This window comes from Phyllostomus discolor, chromosome 3 (assembly GCF_004126475.2).
Source record: "Phyllostomus discolor isolate MPI-MPIP mPhyDis1 chromosome 3, mPhyDis1.pri.v3, whole genome shotgun sequence".
NCBI classification, from domain to species: domain Eukaryota; kingdom Metazoa; phylum Chordata; class Mammalia; order Chiroptera; family Phyllostomidae; genus Phyllostomus; species Phyllostomus discolor.
The window spans coordinates 76,762,502-76,785,032 of NC_040905.2; positions in this window are offsets into that span (position 1 = coordinate 76,762,502).

Sequence of the window (22,531 nt, forward strand, 5' to 3'; positions counted from 1 at the left end):
GGTAGAATTTATTACCCAATATCCTTAGCTTGGAAGCTTTAAATGAAATTCTATGACAACTGGAAGTCCCATTCCAAAGCCTGCTACAGTAAACCCCACAATTATGCTGCAACTAACATGACAACTTAACAGTTGAACTTCCCATTTCTTGGCTATATTTCAAAATTAGTTTACTTGTTGAACCCCCTGTAGTGAGAATTGCTTAACCAAAGAATGACAGAATGTTGGTGCTTGAAGGGACTTTAAAATGTTCTTCGTCCAATCACCCACTTAGAGGTTGACGCAGCTGAAACAGGGAGACATCCAGGAGCTTAACTGGAGACAAATAATGTGTTATTAGGATTAAAAACTGTTTAAGTCACGGAATCATTCTTTAATAAACCTTCAGCTATACACCAGGATTTTTAAAAAAATGTAATCTCTATGTTCTAGCTGGAGACAATGTTCAGAACTTGATGGAGACTTGAATCTCATGCAGTCATCAATATCCACTTTTTATGAGTAAAGATACAAATTAGTTACAGTTCAAGGTTATAAATCAAGTATGTTGATTCCCAGTGTTCTTTCCATTAAATGTAGGGATTTACTGTGTGTAGCTGTGAGGGCAAGTGCACAAGGACACACACATTTGGCTTCAGAACATCAGAGCAGCAGAATATTTTTATTGATACTGGAAGCTGCAGTTAAGCCTGTGAGAGAGTTTGAGTGAGAGGGACAGGTCTAAAGAGAACCTTTGTGATTTTGTGCAATTCTTTGTTATTTCTTTGAGAGATTGTATATACCTCAATGGCAATGTGTTTAAACACAATAAAGCAATAAAATTACTATTTTTTAAGTGAGTCCATGCCATATTGGACAATGAGGAGCCCAACTTACATTAGGGTTACCTAATTACAAAGCGACCACCATCAGTAAATCTCCTTGTGAGGAAGCTGCAAAGCTTGGTGGTTGAGAGCATAGACTTCGGACTCACACTTTCTGGGTTAAAACCTGGATTAGCTGCTAACCAGCTCTAAAACTTCAGCAGACTTGTTTATAGTCCAGGTGCCAGAGTTCTTCTTTTTTCATTTGTTTTTTTTTAACCTACTAATTAGAAATAATAAAAGTACCGATCTTATTTTCCTACCATCTTATGATGTAAATACTACATCCACCTTGAGTTGATATTTAAAATTCAAATGCTTAAATTTAAATTTTTAAAGATAATAAAACTAAGAGTTAGCTTGGTAAGCAAAATACTTTAGTTATTTTTTCATGGAAAGTAAGTAAAATAATGTAAATGATTGCATTAATTAAATGACATTCATTTCACATTCACTGTATGATATTTTGTAAATAGTTTTCATGCCTGATAACACAACAGAAAACCCAATCTTGCTGGAACCCAAATTAACAGGTTAATTAATAGATGTTCACTGAATATGAGCTAAAATGCAATGCATGAAAATTTGACAACCTTTGTCAATTTTGTTAATTTGACAACTTTTTGTCAACTTCATTAAAGAATAACTTTTATTAATGATGTATTTTTCACATGCTGTACCAAGTCCTATGTGATCCAAAGTAAGTAATATTGTAGTAGGCAAAATAATGTCCCCCCAAAGATGTTCGTGTCCTAGTCCTTGGAACATGTGACTTTAAAAAAAGGGAAAAGGGGGTCTTTACAGATGTGTTTGAGATTAAGCACTTGAGATATGGAGGATATCCTGGATCATCCAGGTAGACCTAACCCAACCACTGGAGTCCTTACAAGTGAAGAATCTTCAATGGCTGTGGTCAATATCAGATGCTCGTGTGATTATGGAGGAAGGATCAGAAAGATGAGATACTGCTGGGTGGAGACTGGAGGAAGAGGGCCAGAGCTAAGCACTATGGGTGATCTCTAAGAGCTGGAAAAGGGAAAGAAACAGATTCTCCCCTAAATCTTCCAGAAAGGAATGTAGCTTTGGTTTTATTCCAGAGAAACCCTTGTTAGACTTCTCCCCTACAGAACTGTACTGTAGGGTACTATATTTGTTCTAAGCCACTAATTTTATGGTAATTTATTACAGCAATAGACATGAGTATAGATTTTGGTACCTGGAAGTGGGATGCTCCTGGAACAAATACCTGAAATGTGCAAGTGGTTTTGGAATTGGGCAGTAGCCAGAGGCTGGAAGAATTCTGAGAATCATGATAGAAAAACCCTAGATTGTCTTGAACAGGCTGTTTGCAGAAATATGGATGTTGGTGATTCAGCTAGTGAGGATTCAGAAGTGAGGAACATGGTAGAGAAAACATAAATTGCCTTAAAGAATACTTAAATCATTGTGAACATACTATTGTAAAAATAAAGGTATGACAGGCACTGTTAGTGAAAGCTCTGAAGGAAATGAGGAACATTTATCAGAAACTGAAGCAAAGGGGATCCTTGACATATGGTGGTAGAAAACCTTAGCAGAATTGTCCTACAGTTATGTGAAAAATGGACTTTGTAAATAAGAAAGTTGGCTATTTTAGAGGAGGTTTCCAAGTAAAATCTTAAAGATGTTTTTGTGTTTTTCTTGCTACTTATAGTAAGATGCAAGAGAGGTAAATTGAAGGGAGAAAAAGAACCAGCATGTGATGATTTGGGAAATTTTCAGCCTATATAATTTTCAAAAGGTAATAAAATAAAGAGATCCACTGTCAGGAAAGCATGCTATAACATAAATGCTATAACATGCTATAACAGTGTGTTGAATATTAAATGTTGCATAAAAGAAAAAACCTTTTGATAATACCTCACAACATGTTCAGATTAAGAGATTCTCTCAATCAATGCAGGAGCATCTAGGAAGCTTAAGGGCATTTGACCCTCAGTCTTCTCAGCAAAATCCAAGAACAAGGATGGAATTATCTAGGAAAGACCTACAGACAGGCCTCTTGTCTAATGGAGTGAATCAGAGTGACATATAAGGACATCCTAGGGCCACCTGTGTACCCACAGTCCCTCAAAGCAGAGAAATGAGAAGCAGAACTCATGTGGGTCTGGGTCTGGGCCCAGAGGTCCCTTTCCTCTGTAGAATTGTCACCTTACCTGGTCCTGTGCATCCAAGGGGAGGGGATGTGTGGGAAATTTCCAGGGGCACTTCTGATTCCTGGAGTCCACATGAGTCTTAGCGCAGTCCTACATGTACCAAATTATCGAATACTTTCAGTGGGGTCTGGGATAGGTCAAACACATGATTTTTCCCCCAGAAAATGTATGAACTCTCATAACAGTGGGGGTAAAGCAAAATTATAAGTAACCTTAATTCCATTTTAGCCATGAAAAATGCTTTCAGCTTTCAGAATCTGGAAGATTTTGGAATGAGAGAGAGAGAGAGAGAGAGAATGTGTGTGTGTGTGTGTGTGTGTGTGTAAAAAAAGATAGATATTGAGACAGACTGAGAAAACAGAAAGAATATTATGGAAGGAAGATTTATTTATGCCTAGGAAAGTCTGAACTGGCCCCAAACTGGTGGGTAGAATTTTACAGAAAGGCGGTGGCAGGTAAGGGAACATTCCAGGTGAAAGAAGCAACATGGACAAAGTGGTAGAGCCTAGAAGCCAGAGGTACGAACTGAGACCAGTGAGAGGGACAGTGTGGCTGGACTGTGGGTTCTCAGGGGAGAGTGGTTGGAGATGGATCTTCTGCCAAATTGGGAAGGCAAAAGAGTATGAGCTTTTAAGTGAACAATAATTTTTACAAAGTATGCCAAGAGTTCTGGGGAAAAAGAAGAAAAGAGTATGACCCTTTTTCTCTACAACATGACCCTTCTGGTCCAAATTCAGCTCTCTTTCTACGTCTGGTTCCCTTCACAGCTTCTGGCCACACTTGGCATTCAATAAAGGATTTTTATAAAGAAGGCTTCATTTTTAAATAAATTACTTTTTTTTCAATCTATTGTGTGTTCCAAGTCCTTGGCCCTGTCCTTTTAATTTGGCAAGTTTCCTCATGGCTATAGCCATCTTTTCTTCCTGAGACATACCAGCTTCTGTTCTATTAGCAACAGTGGACTCTGACTTAGAATAGAGAGAAGGTGCCACTTACAAGCTAAAGGAAAATATTGCAGAAGAGGGGTGCTCTCTCTCCAGCATCTAGCTCCTCCCACCAAGTGTTGTTCAGCAGACATCAAAGGAGCCAAGGGCAAATCACAAACACACACACACAAACGAGAAGTGAGGTAGGATGAAACCTGGAAAAAAAAATAAGAACAATGTATTTGTTGTCAATAAAAAGTCACATTTTCCCTGAGCTGAAATGCAAACAATTCTTGGTTTTGAAACTATGAGAAGTAGACAAAGGATCCCAGCATATGCTCTAAAAGACAAATTATGAAGAGTCAATTAAAACAAAGCCTTGGTGGTTATCAAAGCATCATTGCTTGTAATGTTCTCATCTTCCTCACTTGAGATACATGTCTGAAAGTTGGGCTTGTTTCAGATTGGTGTGTGTGGGAGCAGACTCCCACAGATGCCAGAGCAGAGCTGTCCTCTGGAACGTCCTTCGCTTCACAATAGGATTGGAGTAAATAAGTTTGGTGCAGGGCTTTCGATCTTTTCACACAGCTGCCATAATCATACTGTGTCAAAGCACAGACTGAAGTCACAAGTCTATCCTGAAAAAAATTAATTTTCTCTGAGTTGATTTCAATTAGATATATTGTCTATTGAGGAATAATTGGCCAAAAACAAACAAACAAGCAAAAAACTGTATTGGGCACAGAAGCTTAGAATCAGATGAATTATTGAAGTCCAGATCAAACTAAATTTGTAGACTCAAAGGGGCAATGATATTGGCAGTGAGTTGGTCATCATTGTCATTTGAATTGTCTCAAATCAGTTCTTTCTCTTTCTATGCTATGATTTCTTATGGACCAAAGATGAGGCAGAATTTGGGCAAAGATACCTGTGTTATTCACTTTCGAGAGGAAAGTTCAGCTAGTTCAATTTGATAAATCAAAGAGGTAGATGAAAATATAATAAGGACATGGCAAGCAGTTCGTACTCTTCTCATTTTAATTGTCTCCTAGAAATACTGCTACCTGAATCAGCCAATCTATTTCTTTTACATCTGGTTCGACTTTCCCCAGAAAACCTATAGACATTACTAATTGAAGAGGCAAGTATCCTTCTAAATAGGTGTGGATCCTTAAGATTTGGGGCACATAATGAGTATCACACACTATGCCAAGGCTCATCCTCATTGCTGGGGAGGCTGTTAGAACCTCTTATTCCATATCACTGTCAATGTATTTGTTAATTAATAGTTGTGTTTTGTTTGTTTGCTTGTTTTTGGTAAGTCTCTGGTCTAACCATAATCCTAATCATATTGTATGCTCTTACTGCAAGTCACAATTCCTGGATTGCCAGCTGTGGTTGGATCATTCATAACACTCTATCTACCCTGGGTCTTGCTAGGTAGATCCTTTAATGGACCTGTTGATACCTGTCATATTCTAGGGTCTCAGACAAGTTCTACAGCAGCATACTACTACAGTTAAGGATAGACTTTGCCAAGGATAAAATAAACTGGTGAGGCCAGGAAGTATCAAGAGAAGAGCAGTTACCCTGCACTACTACCACCAACCCCTGCCATCTTCCCACCACCCCAGATGATTTCCTGGGATAGTTTATGTTCCTGTCCTTCCCTACTCTCATTCTCATTTACTGTAGTGCAAGTAGGAATGCAACTTTGTCACTGGAGGATAAACAGAGATCTTGGTGCACAAACTATCTGTTTGAATGACAGCTGTTTACAGGTGTGGTCTAGGGAACCAGCTGCAAAGTGCTTGGTCACCTTGAGACCCATGGAAAACTACAACCCCCTTCTTCAGGAAAGAAGCCACTGTTCCTGTGTGTGACTAAGCTTTGATTGGAGCAACCTGCTCTATAGGAAGAACCTTGCCCCCAACTCATTCTAACTAGGTCATTGTAAGTAGTATGGAATGGGCACTAAGGGTCACTTGCAGATGTTAACCATTGCACTACTGCCAGCAAATGTGACAAGACAATCATAAGCAGCCCTCTCAGGTGGCTGAAACTGTGTATTTCTGCCTCATACAGTCCTTAATTACTATCCTCAACTCATGTCTTCCCACATCATTCTTTATGTAGGATGTTCCAACAGCCTCTTTGTGTCTATATTTGTGTCTACATTTTCTTACCTGTATTATCAGCTAAATATTCTTTCTGTAGACTGCATATCCCGTATTACTTTCTTCTCCGTGGATACTGATAATATCCATCCATCCCTGACTGTCCTTAGCACATTACACTCATCTGCTGATGGAGAATGCCCAGCCTCCTGCCAAGTCTAGCTTCCTCAAGAATGTGGAGTCCCCAGGATGTTTCCCTCCGTGTCTTCTACTTGCTCAGCCTCCACCTACTGCCACTTTTCTGCTAAGGGTGTTATGGCCCTGAGGCTGCTCTGTCCTGCTCATTAGTGTGCCATCATTTCTCCTGCTGCTCTGCTGGGCATAGTCTTTAGGCAGCAACCCTAAGTCTATAGGCAGCAACCTCGTACCCCTCAGTGAGTACCACCCTCTGCAGGGGTTTGCAACAGAGAAAGGAAAACTGACTCTGTCCCTTGTGGACACTGTTCTCTTAGATGGATCTCAAGGCCCCAGTGTGTTACAGAGTGTGTTAAAATAATCCATTCAGTTACTACCACATCTCTGACTCTTATTAGGAACTTGACCTTTATCTAGTTGCCTACAATAGAAATGAATTCTATATGAGCCATAAAGCTGATGTTACACTCAGATTCCTCCATCCTTTTAACTAAGGAGTGTTCATTGTGTCAGGCTTATTGTGCTAGTCCATGTACTTCATGGGGTGAGTGCTGTCCCAAGGTACTGCTTATCTACACACCCAGTCGCCTCTTCCTCTCTCTCTCTAACGCGCATGCACACACACACACACACACACACTTCTGATGGAGTACTCCACACATTTTTCTATTTATGTCCTCAGGTCATTTTTGAACTCCTAGCAATTCCTAACCTTAAGTTAGGTATTCATTACATTTTGAAAAGTTGGATCATGTAACCCTCATATTTTAAAGACTATTTATTGTATACAAGATGACAGAGCTCTTAGAATGGCCCCTATGATCCTACACAAAATTCTCTTTTTTGCCTCATTTCCTGCCACCCTTAAGCACCCCATCATCTTCTAGACAAGTCTTTTGTGGGTTTTTATCAACATACATCATTCTCTCACCTCCAAACCTCTATAATGGTTGTCCTCTTTTTGGGTGCAAACTGTCCTCAATCTATGTGACACATGCCCACCGAACCATTGCGCTGCAGTTCAGAAGTCAATTCTCTGTAAAGCATTCTTTGATGGCTGTAGTTGCTTCCTCTTCTGATGCCCATGGACACTGGTCCACATTGGAGGAATTGCTACTTGTGGACTACTTACCCATGAGTGGGATCTTTCTCTCACATTAAACTAGATTTCCCTGCCACATAGGATGACCTTGACTTACACAATGTTATATCTCATTTGACTGCAGAAGAAATTAGCAGGTGCTCCACATTTATTCATGATGGCAAAGTGTGAAAAGAACAACACTAATGATGATATACACATCTTATTTACAAAACAGACCTATCTTATTATCATGAATTAACTCCTCACCAAATTTTCTGCTTCTCTAGTGGACTATTTTCTCTCTTCTATCACTGGTTGAAGTGCTGCAGAGCCAACAGGTTGCTCGTTAGCTGTGCTCCAGTGGTTGAAGGGGCTGTCCAGTTTCTGAGTGTCAGCAGATAACAAACATGACAGAACTCCGAGGCATGGAAGAAAAGCCAAAGTTTGGTGTAGAAAGAAGAAAATGGAATGAATCAGAATTTGAGAGAAAAAAGGAGCTAGAGGAATTCAGTTTGGAAATGTGGAATGAGAAAGCTGCGTGTGGATGAGCTGGAAGTGGAAGACCTGGGGTCACAGGAAAGGGACGCCGGCTGATGGAAGTTGAAGAAGGCAGTGTGGTGTGGGATAAGGCTCAGTCAGCAGTGAATCAGCCACAGGAAGGTCAAGAAGTCATGTTGATATTTTATTAATATTAACAAAACTTATTGGTTTGATTTTTACTGATAAGACAATTTGTAGTATTTTAAGAGGATGTGATAAAAATGTAACTCTATGCTCTATGCAGAATTTGCTATGCAAATTTATAGTATAAATAATTAATCTACTTAAGAAAATCAACTGCTTTCAAGTACCCTCAAGTACTTCAGATGCAATGATTACATAAAAACAATGATTTTTCTTATTCAACAGGTGACCAAGCATGTTCTCTATAAACATCTGTCAAGTTATACTAGGTTAACATATTTTAAATTACAAATGTCTGTAAGTAACAAAACTGCATTTCTTGAGAAGTATGCACTTTTCTCCAGTGTAGAATGATCTGCTTAGACAACACCCATTGGTAGTTTTAGCCCCTCCTCTGTTTAAACGTGTATTGAACATCTGCTCAGTTCTGGAACTTATGCTTCCCAATTGGACTATGGGAAAACCAAGCTCAAATCTATAAACAAGTTGCTAAGAGTTTAGTTGGAAGTTTTAATGTAGACAAAAATGTCTACAATACAAAAGCTGAAAACTTAAAATTTCTAGGAGGGAGAGGTATGCATGAATTCTTTAGGAGCTCAGAGGAGGCAAAGATTATTAATTATTTCATTTGTTTATTCTGTTCTAAGGTTTTGAATTTCAGGAGTTTCCAGTCTAGAGCAGGGTTGAGTAGAAGAGACTGATGTGACAGACACAGACTTAGTTAATTAGTTCAAGAAGCAGATGACCTACTGTATGACTGCGTGTCTCCTCAGCAGAAAAATGTCGTGACTTAAAGACAGATAGCTTATCAGACAATGGAGAAAAGTTCTCCTCCACTCTCTGCAACCCATGTGAGGAACAAGAACCAAGTGAAAGGAAATAGCATAGAAGATTCCAGAATGACTTCATAGTTGATAAACCTAAATAACAGGAAAGTGAGTAGAGTGATGATTGGACGAGCAAAGCTGAAAGGAAGACTGTGAAATGGCATCATTGTCATGATGAGGAGTGTGTAGTCTGTCCGGGGTTGTTATTCAACCAGATCTGAGGGGAATGAGATCTCCTGACCAGCTACAACACAGTGACAGAACTATCTGTAGCCAGCAGGCCATAAGCATGGGTGATTGTCACCATACTTGATGAAGTAAAAACTTATACATCTGCTGTTGGTTTTGGAGATAAGGACATTAGCTGAAGATGATAGAGGGGCTCCTCTTAGTAGTTTGAAATGTTTTTACAGATTGAATTAAACATTCAGAAAATCCAAAGAACCATTCTTTCCTGCATTTCCCTTGCCTCATTCAGATGTTATTCTTTTCCACCTGCTTTCACCAGCATGTAACCCCAAATATGGATGGAAAGGAGGGCTGTCAGTGGCAGCTATTTAACTCCTCCTTGGGGAGACCCATTCCTCCCTGCCTGTATTTATACAGCACCTGGCTCCACCTCACAGCAACACAGACCTTCCTAACCTTCATGGGCACTTTTTTTTGACCCATAACAGTTATGTTGATTTGATAGCTTGTGGTGATTCATGCCCTCTAAAAGTTTACAGTCTGAGAGAGGAAATGCTGATATGCATGAGAATAAAGAGAGAAACTGCAGAAGTAAAACAGTTGTTCATGTTAATTAGAGCCAAGAAAAGAAAAAAGGAGGAATGGGAAGTGAGGATAAAGCATGGAGGGCACATGTGGCAAACCTGCCGGCAAATGAAAATCAGAATAAGAATGGAACAAGGAAAAAAGCTAAAAATGGAATACAAGATAGACTTGTGGAAAATAAATGAGGTTTCTTTATCCTTTTGCTTCATTATGCCTTAATTATGTTCCAAATTTTATTTGTACATGTTCTTTCTTGTTATTTATGTTGAAGGTTATCATCAACCCATACTTCCTTTTCAAAATACTGCTTCTCATAAAAGTTTGCAACACAGACGCCCTTTGCTCTTTTGAGCAGTCTATTCGAAATGAGCAGTTTGTTCCATTTGGGCTGAGTGTCCTGAGAAAAAAAATAGGTTCAATTTTACTTGTGTATAGTTGGTGCAATTATAAGTAGAAGATTGAAGTTAAGCTGGATACAATGACAATGACACTTTTATGTGCAAGGGGACTTTTTGTGTACAGAAAAAAACTACTTCAATTTATTATTAATGTTGAACTTATTAAATTAAAAAATATTTTTTGGCTTAATCCCTCACCCTCCAAAGTCCCCAACCCCCAGCATCCCAGCTGTCGGCCTGCTCTCTGTCATGAGTCTGTTTCTATTTTGCTCGTTAGTTCATTTTGTTCACTAGATTCCTCATACAAGTGAAATCATATGGCATTTGTTTTTCTCTGACTAGCTTATTTCACTTAACATAATGCTCTCCAGGTCTATCCTTGCTGTCACAAAGGATAAAATTTCCTTTTTATAGCCAAGTAGTATTCCATTGTGGACATGTACCAAAGCTTTTTTATCCACTCACCCACTGATGAACATAGGGGTGCATATGAGGTCTGTCCAGAAGGTATCCAGCCATGTGATATGAAAAATAGAGATGTTTATTGAAGAAGATACAAGATACAAGAATCATTGTACATAGGACAATCACACCTCAGAACCCTTCAAAGTACATACCTTGGGACCTTATACAGTTCTCTCAATTGTCATCAGCTGCCCTGTTGTATTTTCCTGAATCTCATTGACACTCTGAAATCTCTTCCCTTTCAAAGGTCATTTTAGTTTTGGGAAAAACCGTATCTGGCAGGGCACCAAATCTGGGCTGTAGGTGGGCTGAGTCACCTGGTGATTTGATGTTTCACCAAAAAAATCTGCACAAGACATGATGCATTAGTGGGCACATTGTGGTGATGAAGTTGGCAATCACCAGTTGTCCATATCTGTGGCCTTCTGAATCATCCAAATAGTTTCCACAGAGAAATGTTCAAGCTTAATGTGAAATTTCATGGAGATTCATTCTACCCATTCAGTCATTTTGAATGCGATGGCCACACAGTACATGTGCTCACTCAATGGCATCTACTGCCCCCACTGACTAGTACAGTGAAGTCATCATTGTTCACACATGTGCATTCCAGTCCACTCTCCTTGGCTATAAAGTAATATCGATATTGTGCAAACCATTCTCATTAAAAATGGCTGGACTTTTTCTGGACAGCTTATATTGTATATTCTTTTAAATTAATGTTCCCAGAAGTAGAATTGTTGGGTCATAAGACAGATCCATTTTTAATTTTCTGAGGTAACTCCATACTGCTTTCCACAGTGGCTGCACCAGACTGCATTCCCATCAACAGTACAAGAGGGTTCCCTTTTCTCCATATCTTCACCAACACTTGTTTTTTAATTTATTGATAATAGCTATTCTGACAGGTGACAGGTAATAATTTATTGTGGTTCTAATTTGCATTTCTCTGATGATTAGTGGCATTGAGCATCTTTCTATATGTCTATTGGCCATCTGTATGTCCTCTTTGGAGAAGTGTCCATTCAGGTTCTCTGACAATTTTTTAATAGGATTTTTTTGGTTTTTGGTGTTGAGTTTTATAAGTTTCTTATAAATTTTGGATAGAAATCCTTTATCAGATATATCAACAAATATGTTCTTTCATTCAGTGGGTTGTCTCTTCATTTTGTTGATTTCCTTTGCTATGCAAAAACTTTCTAGTTTGATATAATCCCATTTGTTTACTTCTTCTCTTATTTCCCTCACCTGGGGAGATATATCTGATAAAATATTGCTATGAGCAATGTCTGAGATTTTGCTACCTATGTTTTTTCCTGGGACTTTTATGGTTTTGTGCCTAACATTTAAGTTTTTAATCCATTTTGAATTTACTCTTGTGTATGTTATAAGAATGTGGTCTAGTTTCATTTTTTTTGCATGTATCTGTCCAATTTTCACACCACCATTTTTTAAATAGACTATCTTTACCCCATTGTAGGTTTTTGCCTCTTTTGTCCATATTAATTGACTATAAATGTGTGCATTTATTTCTTGGCTCTCTATCCTTTCTAATTGATCTATATGTCTGTTTTTATGCTAATACCATGCTGCTTTGATTACTATAGTCTTGTAGTATAGTTTGATAGCAAGTAGCATAATTCCTCCAACTTTGTTCTTCTCTTTCAAGACCACTGTGACTATTTGTGCTCTTTTGTTGTTCCATATAAATTTTTGAAATATTTGTTTTAGTTCTGTGAAATATGCCAGTGGTATCTTGATAGGAATTGTGCTTTATCTAGATTGTTTTGGGTAGTATGGACATTTTAATGATGTTAATTCTCCCTATCCATGAAAACAGTATATGTTTCTACTTATTTGTATCTTCTTCGATTTCTTTCTTTGGTGTCTAATAATTTTCTGAGTATAGGACTTTTATATCCTTGGTTATATTTGTTTCTAGGTACTGTTTTTTCCTGCAATTGGAAATGGGATTGTTCTTTTAGTTTTCCTTACTGATATTAATTTTCCTTATTGATGTTCATTATTGGTGTATAAAAGTGCAATTAATTTCTGGATATTTATTTTGCATCCTGCTACTTTATTGAATTCATTTATCAGTTCTAGTAGCTTTTTTGGTGGACTCTTTAGGGTTCTCTATATACAGTATCATGTCATCTGCAAATAATGACAGTTTTACTTCTTCCTTTCCAATTTTATCTTTTCTTCTAATCTGATTGCTGTGACTTACTTCTAGTACTATGTTGCATAGGAATGGTGTAAGTGACATCCTTGTTTTGTTCGTGATCTTAAGAGAAATGCTTTTAGTTTTTACCCATTGAGTATCATGCTGGCTGTGGATTTGTCATGTGTGGCCTTTATTATATTGAGTTATGTTCCCTCTATCCCCACTTTGCTAAGAGTTTTTATCTAAATGGGTGCTGAGTTTTATCAAATGCTTTTCTGCATCTATTGATATAATATGATTTTAATCCTTCATTTTGTTTATGTGGTGTATCATGTTTATTGATTTGTGGATATTATACCAACCTTGCATCTCTAGAGTAAATCCCACTTGATCATGATATGATCTTTTTAATGTATTTCTGGACATTGCTAATATTTTGTTAAGGATTTTAGGATGTATTTTTATCAGGAATATTGGCCTAAAATTTTCTTTCTTTGTAGTGTCTTTACATGGTTTTGGAATTAGGGTAATGCTAGCCTCATAAAATGAGTTTGGGAACCTTCCCTCCTCTTGAATTTTATGAAATAATTTGAGAGCAATGGGTGTTAGTTCTTCTTTGAATGTTTGGTACAATTCCCCTGTGAATTTTGGTCCAGGACAATTAAAGATTTTAAATGGAGTTTCCCTTAATCTTTAAAGTAAACTTACAAGTATCATTTTTATTTATAAATCCAGAAGATCATATAAAGTAAGAATAATTATTTTCAAGGGATCCTTTTCATAATTTTTAGTGAATTCAAATTTATAAAATTTAACAGTGTAAACGCCATTAAACAATTTGTTCTATTTTATACGTTAATTAAATTCTCTTAAACATTAAATTGCATTTATAAGTTCAATAGAATTAATTTAAATTTTAAATACTTCCCATGTCTCTTCTAGAGCATTTAGAACCCTCACGTGCAAATTCTTCTAAATATTAATATGTAATTTCTTATAAATCTAATAAAGTTTATGTGTGTATAATATTGTATTATATTATATTACAGTATAATTTATATATTTTTAAAAATATGTTATTAAATATATACAGGGGTCCAGCATAAGTAACACCTGCTTGAGTGTGGTTGTTAGGGTACGTGAATATCTCACACAAGATGGACAGCAATTTTAGCATTTCACCTAAAATGTCATATAGTGTGCTTGAGTATGATATTCTTATGTTACAGAACTACATGGTTAGATTTTGTAATAAAAAGGGGCATTATTTGTGCCAGACCCTGTAATTATAAATTGTATAATTTATAATTATATATAATTTCAAGTCCTTTATACATATCAATAATTTTAATAGAATTAATATACTTGATTAGAATTTTCCATTTAAAATCACAAGTCTATAATTTTTACATTTGAAACTGGATTTCAAGGTTAATCTGTCAGATGTTCTACCATTGCTGAATTTTCTCACATATTACAAGCACTGAAAAAGGTGAAATACACAAATTATCCTGATGTTCACACTAATGTACTAACACAATATATGTAATTTATTTCATTTTCTGTTTAAAGTTAAACTTTCTCATGGGTAGAAGTTACCTACTCATTCACACAGTAATACCACCCATGTGAATGATGTCAGGTTGGTTACTAACCAGTGGTGTTTGAACAGGACAGAGGACCGAGGAGCCCTGTGTTTTCACAATGACCCCACTCGTGCTGCAGACAGACACACTGTGTGCTTGTGGTCAGTATGATACAGGGATCAGAGTCTGTCCTCTTCGGCTAGACCAGGTTTCTTCTGGGCTGAAATTCCCCTTCTGTACATCTCCATTCCCACGGAAGTTGCAGCAAACACCCTCACTATTAGCATGCATTCTGCTTGTTTTTAGCTTTCAGAAACCTTGAAAGCTGTTTAATATTTCTTCTTTATACAAGGAAGTTTGCACTTGTTGCATGCCAGTTAACTGCCTCACAGACTGACTCAGATACCTCCTGAATTCTGTAATCTTTCCTTATTTTCCACATCATTTTTGTCTGGCACTTCTTGCATGACAGTTAACTGTCTCACAATCTCCTCAAATATTTCTGAATTTTCCATTCTCTCCTTATTTTCCACATCATTTTGTGTGGCCCCAACTCTAAGCGTTTTAATGTTGTTCATTCAGTTGTGCATACCTCACGTACCATTATATGACTCAGCAACCACCTGAACAGGTAGTCATGCCACTGAGAAATCTAGAGACAGAGTTGGCATGGTTTCATAAAATATAGATAAAGTCTATATCCATAGAAAGGAAAGCATGTACTATTGGTGGGAATGTTAATTGGTGCAGCTAGTATGGGAAACAATATGGATATTCCTTAAAAAATTAAAAATAGCACTACCATATGACCCAGCAATTCTACCTCTGAATATGCATCTAAAGGAAACAAAATCATTATGCTGAAGAGATACCTCTGCCTCCGTGTTTATTGCATGATTATTTAGAATGGACAAATAGCCAAGATATGGAAACAACCTAAATGTCCATCAATGGATGAGTGAATAAAGAAAACGTGACATATGTATGTACATATGTGTGTATATTAGATATATCTAGATAGACAAAGACAAGTATTGTATGACCTCCCTTATATGTGAAGTCTAAAAAAATGAACTCATAGAAACTGAGATCAGATTTGTGGTTTCCAGAAGCAGGGAACAGGGGTGGGGAAAATGGGTGAAGGAGTCAAAGGTACCAACTTCCAGTTATACAATAAGCTCTGGGGATATAACAAACAGCATGGTGACTATAACAATACTGTGTATTGTATAGTTGAAAGTTGCTAAGAGAGTAGATTTTAAAGGTTTTCATCAAGAAAAAAATGTAACTATCTGAGGTAATGGATGTTAACTGAACTTATTGTGACAATCATTTTTGCAATATATACACATACACCAAATCTCATTATATCGTACACCTTAAGCTTATACAATGTTACATGTCAATTATGTTTTAATAAAATTAGAAAAAAATGAAAGAAATGAGTGTATATAAAGTGGAGCAAATGATAGAACCCTAAGTGTTGCTCAGGTTCAAGAATCAAGAGTAGGAGAAAGCAAAGGAAACCAGAAATGTAGTTAGAAATATAGGAGAAGATCCAGGATCACAGGGAGCCTCAGAAACTGAGAATGGGAAGAGCTTCAAGAAATGGAGGCTGATGGATAGTTTCAAAGAACTAAGAGGTCATGTAAAATTAAGAATGAGAAAAATATTCAGATTTGACTGGAAAGAATCTAAGTGAAAACTGGTCTTGATTGCAGTCACATTCCTGATATTATTGCAAAGTTACTCTCAAAAATTAAATGGTGAGAATGATTGTAAGTTGACCCCTTGAACACAGGCTAAAGTAACTGACTGACATTGATCAAGGCCGAGACAGGGTTATGGTTGCTTTTAAGTATATGAATAGAAATAAATTATTGTTTTCCATGTTTTGCAAAGTACTTAATGAAAGCAAATATGTTTAAAGTATGCACATAAAAGAAATAATCATTAAATATAGAGAAGAACATCTTAAGAACTATTGGAGTATCTGACCTAGATATCTTCAAGAAAAACATAGGAAATCATTGTAAATGTATATATTTATCATCTTTTTAGGAAAGCAGAAAGGTGAGATGATATCTAGGTTAACTTTTCCTGAAATTAATCAGGAAAGGTTTCTTATGTTGCATGTTCTATAGCAGTATATCTACTGGCTCCTTTCAACAAATACACAAAGTTTGAGGATGTAGCCAGAGTTCTCCTCATTGCCACAACAAGGTTTGCTGACTTGTGATAATTTCTAGTTGATTTTGGTGAATGACCACAGTCAATAGTATTTTTTTCCAGGAAAAAAATATCCATACTTGGCTCGTGCTGAATTTTAACATAAAGAGCCCAGTATGAATTCCTAACTTCAGTCCAACTAGATTTTTCTCTCTGGGACAAATAAGCTTACATGTAAAAAGTTACATTTAACATCTGACTTGCCTTCAGGCTTTAGATAAAGAAAATTAAGGCTGAAAGTCTGAATTGTACCTTTTATAAAGCCAGTCACTGGGAATAGAAGATTTGGTGTATTGAATTTGTACCAGCTAGAGAAGCTGGTTATGTTTTCATTTTCCTCAAAGGCTTTCAAGTCATTTCCTTGACAGCAATCAACTGGCTGTGCACTTTGAGTCTCTTTGCAGGACTTTTTATGACTAGGCTTTTTTTTAAGGTTCATTCAGCCAACTTTGTACTTTTACATCTGTATTTAAGTTATGCTTTTATTTTTCATGCACAATTTAGCAGTTGAACCCAAATTATTCAAGGTCTATTTCCACCTGAAATCCTAATACTGAAAACTGATTGAAGCCAAAAAGGACTTCCATGAATTAGTAATAAGCACAGGGAGGTGATGATAAAGTAGATGTAAGCTGCCACTGATCACTTCTAAATACCCGTCCATGTCTAGAGATAAGGAAGAGTCCTTTTGGTACTTTAAATAAGTACCCATCATGGGTCATTCTCGTGTGACATTCCAGAAAGGTAGGCACTGTTCTCACTTTACAAATTAAAGTATTAATATTTAGAAAGATTAAATAATCTGAAAAGAAAATGGGTGGAGCATTATTTAAATTTAGGTCTTCTTTCCTCTGTAGCTTTTTCAACTACTCTACATCACCATATGGTGGGGTGGGGAGCAGGTAGGTACCAGAACCTGCCTACAGAATTAGATATAACTCATGGGGAGAATGAAGAGTAGTGCGTGCTACAGTTACAGCTTTGGAAAATCCAGCATTATTTCTGGGTTTGGGGTTTATTTGTGGGAGTGAGAGGTGAAATTTTCTTGTCCCCAGCCCCTAGTGACCCCAGCAACCTCAGACAATGCTTCCACTGGAGGTGAAATGAGGAGGGGAGATGGCTAATGAGTTAGGAGACAACTCTTGATTTCCAGCACACCCTTTCTTAAAAGTTCCTAAAAACATATCCTGGCAATATGATGGAGAAAACCGAGAAAGAGGAAAACATGAGTTCCAGGAAATAAGGAGAGTATTGGCCTTGGGCCATTCAAGAACCTGGGGGCTTTTGGGGTCAGTCCTTGTTGGCAGCTCCTGCTGTTCCTTCATGCAAAGGTCCCTTGGCCTGTTCAGACACAGGCAACTGCATGGGTGGTTCTTCTTTTCTGCCCATCCCAGGTAAGGAGGGTCACCACAAAGGTTCCCTAAGCAACAACACTTGCTCTAGTTTCTCATAGTCACCTAAATAGCCAGCTCTTGCTGAGGTCTTGCCCTCCCCAGGACCATTTTGGGGAAGGCCAGTCAAAAAATGTAAGACTCAGGCCCCCCTTCCAGGTGTCAATTTTGAGTAGTCCCAAACTCTACACCCTTGTTAAATGATACAACTTCATTTCTTCACGGTCCTCGCTCCAACTTGCAAACTTGTGGTGTTAAACACACTCTGCGCAGCAAGAATGCCCTACCTATTGCCTTGTATTTGAAAAAATTTAAAGCTACAAATATTTAAAAATTAGAAGAGTTAAGATAAAATGTTGGATTTCATACTTGGCTTAAAAACACAGGAAATCTGGCAATATTGGTTCTATAGACCTCAATGGCAACAGCTAGCTCAAGAGGAGCTGGCTCAGTTTCCTTCAAGGGGGGCAGTCGCTTCCCAGTTTCCACCACCCCTACCATTCCCTATTGTCTTATACCCAAAGGGTTCTACTCATTTATTTCAGGCAAGTCCCCTGTAGGTAGGTATTTGACCTACCTAGACCTTCATACCACAAAGCCCAATGTATTAGCCTCTCCCTGCTGAACAAAGAGAGTCCCAGTTTGAGATACAAAGTTCTAGATGCTTCTTGAAAAGGGTGAGAAAAGGGAAAAAACAAAGAAAGTTAATTTTTTATGCATTCTGCCATCTACAACAGAAGAAACTTTGCTCAGAAAAGATGAAACACTTTCCTGTGGTTACATAATCCTAATCAGGATTTGAATTCAGGACTTTCTGCCTTCAAAGTCCAACTTTTTTCCATTTCATAATGAAAAAGAACATGATGAAATAAAGCAAAAGTTTAATATTTTTCCCCAAAAGGAGAGTTTATTGATTCCATCCCCAAATATTTAACTTCACCTATGAAAAGAAAAATTCAAAGGATCACTTATCAAAAGAGCAAGCAGACTGTCATTGCTTAATTGTCTTCTATTTAAGTTTTTCCACCATCTCTCTTGACAACCAAATTATAATTTATTGGACAAATGTTTTCATTAGTTGTAGCCAACTGATTGTATGCCAAACAACTATGATCTGAGGACTGCTAATGTGTATATATATAATAGAATATATGTCACACATGTACATTGACACACATAAACACACACATGTTTCCCATGGATGATGTTGCTTCCCTAAGCAGATGTCTTTCATTAAAATGATTAATAACCAGAGTATAATATAAATCTCTATAAAAACATTATTACTCATAACATACCAATGACAAAGGTTTTTAGAGTATTCTCTTCTCAGCCTTATTTTTTTATGGCCAAATTACAGAAGTTTGAAGAACTCTTAGTCTTTTCCATTTTGCTTGATAATGGCACAAACCTGCTATTGGTTTAAAATAAGACATAAAACAGAAACTAAAAAGCTTACATAATATATGTTTTAAATTATATCCCTAGAATGATATTTTGCCAACCTTCTTAATCATTTAATCAAATAGCATATTAAAATACTTCCTTAGGCAAGGTACTCTGAGGAGGGTCATAAAAGGCAAGTTAAATTGATATGTTCCCTTAGAGCATGCACTAAAGGCATCAGTGAATTGATGTAGATACACAGAATACCAAGATTTACAGATTTGTCTAATCTCAGACAAGCCATGTAATGTGTGTGGGAAGTGGGTTGGGGGCAGATTATTATTTATGGAATGTGGATGAAAGATCCCCTCCAAAGAGATTTCTTCAGAGTTAGCAGTCAAACCAACATATGTGACCTGCAAGTAGGCACTCCACAGTAAAGTCTTCACAAACTCAACTGTACTGGCTTCTTGGAAAGCTAAAATTAGCTGTAGAAAATGAATATTCTAAGGTAAAGTTTATATAACTAGAATATTTTAATAATTTTTGAAAGAATTCTTTTAAAATAGGATATATTTGTTTTATTAAATAGATTATGGTTTACATAATTTAAAGTTTCCTTGATTATTTAGGAATACCCTCTGTGACAGGAAATTTCATCTGTCAGCTGTCAAGATATTTGGTCAAACATCATTCTGGGTGTGTCTGAGAGAGTGTCTGTGAGTTAAATTAACATTTGAATTGGAAGACTGAGTAAAGCAGATTGCCCTGGCTAATGTGGGTGGGCCTATGGGTTAAAGACTTGAGGAGAAGGAGAAGGCCAAATAAGATGGAGCTCTTCTGCCCCACTGCCTTGCGCTGGTACATCAGTCTTCACCTGCCTTCTGACGTGACCTGAAATACAGACTTTTCTTGGGTCTCAAGTCTCCCAACTCTCAGAATGAAACTCACACTGGTGGCTCTTCTGGTTCTCAAACCTTGGGTCTCCAGCTTGCCAACTGCTCATCTTAGGACTTCTTAGCCTTCCTCGTCATGTGAACCCATTCCTTATAATAAATCATACTAGCATTAAGGGGAGCTGAGTGAAGACTAACTAGAACTCTCTATACTATTTTTCATAAAACTAAGATTATTTCAAAATATAAAATTTAAAAATGTAATGAGAACTCACCAGGAGGGAGTTTGGAATTTCAGAAATGATTTTCAATTTTAATAATTTAATAAAATGACTTAAAATAATGTGTACAATGAGAACCACATTAGCATTCTAGAAAATTAAAATGGAAGTTGTATCTCAAAACATAGGCAAACATACAAAGAAATGGAAATCATAACTGAAAAAACTGATTTGGAAAACATATCTAAGACAAAATATGCAAATTACTTGTAGAAACAGGAAAAATAAGAGTTGAATAAATAATGAAAATACAGAACAAAAATACCCTGAGATGAAGAAAGAATAGAGCCTTTAGACTGACTTATCAAGTCTGTAGAAGAATTACTGGAAAACAGACCAAACACCCATATATTGAAATATATCTTAACAAAAGTTTCTGAACTCCAAGATATAGAAAAAATCTTAACAAGCTTCCATCTTAGAGATCAAAGGTTATATTCATTAGAAACAAAATCAAACTAGTATCTGAATTCCCACTAGAAGTTAAAATATAGTGAAATAACATACGTAGGCTACTCAGAGAAAATGAGTCCATTCCAAGAACACTATTACCAGGACATACTAAGATATTGTTCACCTGACAATACAAGGACATCTGAGATATATGAGGGTTCTGAAAGTCTGCCCCACTAAATGGAAAGTGAATGAAAATTCTGTTGAGATAGGGAATGGTGATGAATACAAGAAACTGTGGTAACAATGAATCACATTCATATATGATGTGTACACACACACACACATCAACATTTACTGGAGTAGTGATGAGAACATGAGTGCAAATTCATAAATGAGTTTTAATACTTCTCTAAGTCCTATGATGTAGGAAGATATTGAGCAAATTTAGTTAGAGGAGAAAAAATAGAATCTAGTATATATTAAAGTAAGAATTAAAAATTCCTCACAAATATTATTTTAAAACATTTAATTTTAATTATAGTTTTGAAAAAGCTATTTATTTCTTTGCTACCAGAGGTATTGCATGTGAGCCTTATTATTTTTTGCTCCCTGAGCCATCAGTGTTTCATGTTTTATTTTCCTTAAAACTTTCTTGATTTGTGTATTTTTGTTTGTTTTTTCATTAAAAGCTTATAGGATGTGTTTTTTGCCCATAATTCTCACTTAGCATGAATTATACAAAAATGTTTATCCTTTATACCTGCTGTTCACATAAAATAAGTGCAGAAGGTTTTAATTGTATAGAAAATCTGTTGCCACATGAACATCACCAGCTCCATCTCCTTCTTAGCTGGTGATGGATGAAATAGTTCCAGAGAGTTAAGTGGGATTAACTATTTATAGCAAAATTCAGGAGATTGTTACTTTAGTTCACCTAACGGCCAAAAGATCAATTACTTCCTAAAGGATAAATAGGTACTTCATTGGTAAAACTGGGCCCAACCTGTGGTTCAGCTCTAGATTTCCACTTCCCTGTGCAAAAATCTGATACCTAGAATCCGATTCTGTCGTAGCTCTTGCCCATATAATTCCAATCATTTCAACTTGGAAAAAAGAAAACCTTTATTGGGGGCCTAATTAACTCTGGGATGGCAATTAGCTTCTGGACTTCAGGAGCAACCAACAGAGAATATTTAGTAACGTTGATGAAAGACCACAGTATGGCTCCATTGCTATAAAGCGAAACAAACAAAAAAGCAAAACAATAAGTTCATATTTATGAGCTCAGTAATTTACTTGATATATCAATACATAAAGAAGCAAGACTACACAGACAACAATGTTATGAAGGCTGGGGGGTGGGGGGTGGGGGCAGGGTGGAGGGGGACAAAGTGGAGGGAATGGGGGGCATCTGTAATAGTGTCGACAATTAAAAAAGAAGAAAGAAAGAAAGAAAAAGAAACGAGACTTTGATTCTTGAAAGTTTGTATAGCCTCTAGGTTTTTCTTTTGGCCTAAAGCAACAACTTCTAACAACAAATTCATGAATTTAACTTTAATTCAACAGTAATTCATCGAATACCTATGGCACATCTCCCTTGCTTGTGATGCTAGTGGGGATGAGGAGCCACTGGTCACGATGCTGGGAAATACAGAACTGGGCATGTAAGAG